Source organism: Alexandromys fortis, unplaced genomic scaffold, assembly GCF_014885135.2.
Source record: "Alexandromys fortis isolate MF-2015 unplaced genomic scaffold, M_Fortis_MF-2015_v1.1 scaffold_350, whole genome shotgun sequence".
NCBI lineage: Eukaryota > Metazoa > Chordata > Mammalia > Rodentia > Cricetidae > Alexandromys > Alexandromys fortis.
The window spans coordinates 1-3,572 of record NW_026068263.1 but is presented as its reverse complement, the minus strand read 5'-3'; the positions used below and the strand labels follow the sequence as shown (position 1 = coordinate 3,572).

Genomic DNA, 3,572 nt, shown 5'->3' with positions numbered 1-3,572 from the left:
AGAGAGAGAGAGAGAGAGAGAGAGAGAGAACCAAAGAACACCCTTTGGTTTCCATATTCTCACAGACATGTATGTTCACCTACACATATAAAAGAATAAATTCCTCTTTTTATTTTTTTAATGTTTTATTGATATTTGTTGAGCTCTACATTTTTCTCTGCTCCCCTCCTTGCCTCTCCCCTCCTCCCTTCAACCGTCCCCCAAGGTCCCCTTGCTCCCAATTGACTCAGATTATCCTCTTGATAATCTCTGGTTTCCAGACAACTGGGTGAGTTTCTTCCCTGGCAGTCTCGTCCTCCCTGTAAACTTTGATGGTTTTGTCAGCTTGTGCCTTTAGCAACCGGCTTTGCGACTGATCAAAAGCACAAGCAAATATTCCTGAGTCACTGTCCAAAGACCCTGGCTGGACAGCATCATGGACCCACTGGAAATTGTAGCCAGTTCTCCAGTCCCAAAGGTGCATGGTGCCACTGTCAGCTCCAGACACAAGTACTCCCTCGGCATTGACTGCCAGCGTGTTGATGATGGCGTTGTGACCGGAGAGATTCTGAATGAAGCCTCCTTCAGGGAACTTCCACTGCTTTATGTTATCTGCAGACCCAGATGCAAATGCGTAATGTCGTGGATGTAAGACCACAGCCCTGACAGATTTCTTATGATTCGTCAATGTCACTCTTGTCTTTTCAGCCACCAGATCCCATAATCGTATCGTGGTATCGTGACTCCCGGTGATAATCTGTGGTTCTGCAGCCTGGCATCTCACGGTAGCAACTGCATTTGTGTGTCCGGACAACGTGTGCACACTGGCTTTAGTCCTCACGTCCCAGATGTGTGCAGTTGAATCTCGACTACAAGTCACTAGGATGTCGATTGTTGGATGCAAATCCAGACCTTACACTGCACTTAGATGGCCATGATAGTGCCGTATAACCTTGTTATACTCAAGATCCCAGCACTTCACTTGCTTGTCTTCTCCACAAGAGAACAAGTAGGGGCTCCTCGTGCTCACGATCACACCACGCACCGTGCTGATGTGCCCAGTCAAGGACAGCTTCAATTTGCCACTATCCAAGTCCCAAATCTTGATATTTCTGTCGGCAGAGCCAGTAACGAACCACTGATTGCCAGGTTCCACAGCAATGCACCGAACCCAGCCAAGATGCCCACTGATAACCCTATAGAGTTTCCACGGTGGGTGCCACTGGGGTTTGGGCATTGTAGGGGTTTTTTGAGCCATTGGTGCAGAGTTCTTGGTATTGCCGGCCTCCATGATCACAGAGTTCACCGCTGTGGCCTGGGAACGGTCAGAAGCTCCTGGGTGTCCGTACTCACTCCCAGCAGGTCCAGGACCATTGGCATCAGCTCTGGCCTGATTCGGCAGCGCCACAGCTAAGGGCTGTGCGGCTGACTCACTGGGCATTCTCTGGGCCTTGGTGGCGGCAGTCAGGGCAACACCGGGTCCTGGCGGGAATGGATGTGTACCTGTCACCAGGTATTCAACATCTTGTCCTTGATTGACAGGATACTGTTTATGGGGATCTGACTGCCGCGTTCTGAGGTTCCTTCTCCTTAAGGTTCTCTTTAGAAGTGGGCATATGCAAGAAAGGACCATACTCATTACGAAGCTTGATTGCCATCTTCCGCTTGTGACTCTCTTCATCCAAAGGCACAGGTTTTCCATTATCAGCTACAAACAAGTCATGGGTCCTCTTCAGTGACCTGAACACCAGTGTGTGTACAGAATGCTTCTGGACCTCCTCCACCATAGTCGCCATGGCTCAGCCTGCTCCTCCAGAGGCCGACTAACTCGACGCAGAATTCGCCACCACTATTCTACCTTAAAGCTTTTTGAAATGAAAATTTTTAGTCCAAGTATGGTGGCGATCCTGCCAAAATCCTCAGAATGAGACTGGCTGAGAGCTGTCTCCTCCTGTCTTATATCCCTCTCTAGGTCTGGGATTAAAGGCGTGCACCACTCCCGCCCAGTTTCTATGAAAAACTAGTCTAGATACTTGGATTAAAGGTGTGTGATGTCACTGCCTGGTATGTGTGGCTGACCAGGGTGGTTGTTTTACACTTTGATCTTCAGGCAAGCTTGATTTACTAAAACACAAATGAAATACCACTACAATAAGCAGTCTGACAGTGTGACCGCCTAGATCTAGTGCCCACAAGGGTACCAGACACTCCTCTGCGATCTCATCAATACTGCCTCAGACCAGCATCTATCTGAACCCATTCTACTCACCACAACGGGGAAATCACTGCTTTCCAAGTTCATCTGAACTTGGAGTCAAACGTGTATCTCTAAATTTCAGAAATCGGAGGCAGAGTAGGCTGCCTCAGATGCACGGTTCATCTAGCTCATCCTTATTAGTTTTTACAGGTCGCTCCACAAGACCTTTGGGCCCTGAAGGAACAGACCCTCTCACCCAATGCTTTGGGCATGGAACTGAGAGCTGCTGAGTTCCAGGCTACAAAGGGAGTTCCGAAGTTATAGGAGGAAATAAAATGACAAACCAACCATTAGTGAGACTGTGATGTGCATAAAATCAGGCCCTGGACATCCTGGAAAGGATGCAAAGGCCTGGTTGTATGTACCCATGCACTGGTGCTTCCCACTGAGTACCTGTTTCTGTCCCCAACTGCAATGAGTGATGTAATGGTCTATGTAGTGGAAACTGTTCTGGAACTAGCTCCTGTAAACAAGGCTCTCCTTGAACTCATAGAGATCCACCTGCCTCTGCCCCCCTCTTGAGTGCTGGTTTCAAGGGCATGTGCCACCACCGCCTGGCCCTGCTTACTATGTTCTCAAAACTTTGTGATTCCTGGCTGTGGATGGAAAATACAAATGCCAAGTAATCCAAGGTCAGGGCTCAAGGGAGCCCTTCCTTATTCCTTAGAATCTTTCTGAGTAGGTGGTCAAGATGAGGACAGGACCCTTTGGTGGGGGTAAAGGCACTGTGTGCCACACCAGCATACCAACCTGAGTTTGATTTCTCGAACCCATGTAAATGAGAGAAAGCAAAATCCATGAAACTGGCCTCTGAGCCCCATAGGTGCATTCATATATACACAGTAACAATTTCTGTCAATTTAACAGTAAACTATTGTCACTTGGGATAGGAAAACGCAACTGTGGGATTGCCTGAATCAGATGGGCCTTGCTGGGCAGTGGTGGTGCATGCCTTTAATCCCAGCACTCGGGAGCAGAGGCGATCGGGTCCCTGTGAGTTCGAGGCCAGACTAGTCTACAAGAGCTAGCTCCAGGACAGGCTCCAAAGCTTTGGAGAAACCCTGACTCAACAAAACAAATCAAAAAAAAAAAAAAAAAACGAAACAAACAAACAAACAACAACAACAACAACAACAAAAAGTAAGGTTGGCCTGTGGGGATTTTGTTGTAATATTTTTTATCAGGTGGGGAGGCTCATTGACTTAGAGGGGCCCAGTCCACTGTACACAGTAAGTACCATTCCCAGGCAGCAGCTGGTCCTGGGTTGTTTTAACTTCACTTACCCCAAGTTGCTTTCAGTCACAAGATAACACAGAAAGGAGAAGCAAAGCAGACA

The 3,572-nt window shown here is 48.0% G+C and overlaps 1 pseudogene; it reads right to left on the bottom strand.

Annotated features, from left to right (window-relative positions):
* Positions 1-226: 226 nt before the first annotated feature.
* On the bottom strand, positions 227-1,778 carry LOC126494478 (pleiotropic regulator 1-like; annotated as a pseudogene).
* Between the last annotated feature and the right edge of the window lie 1,794 nt (positions 1,779-3,572).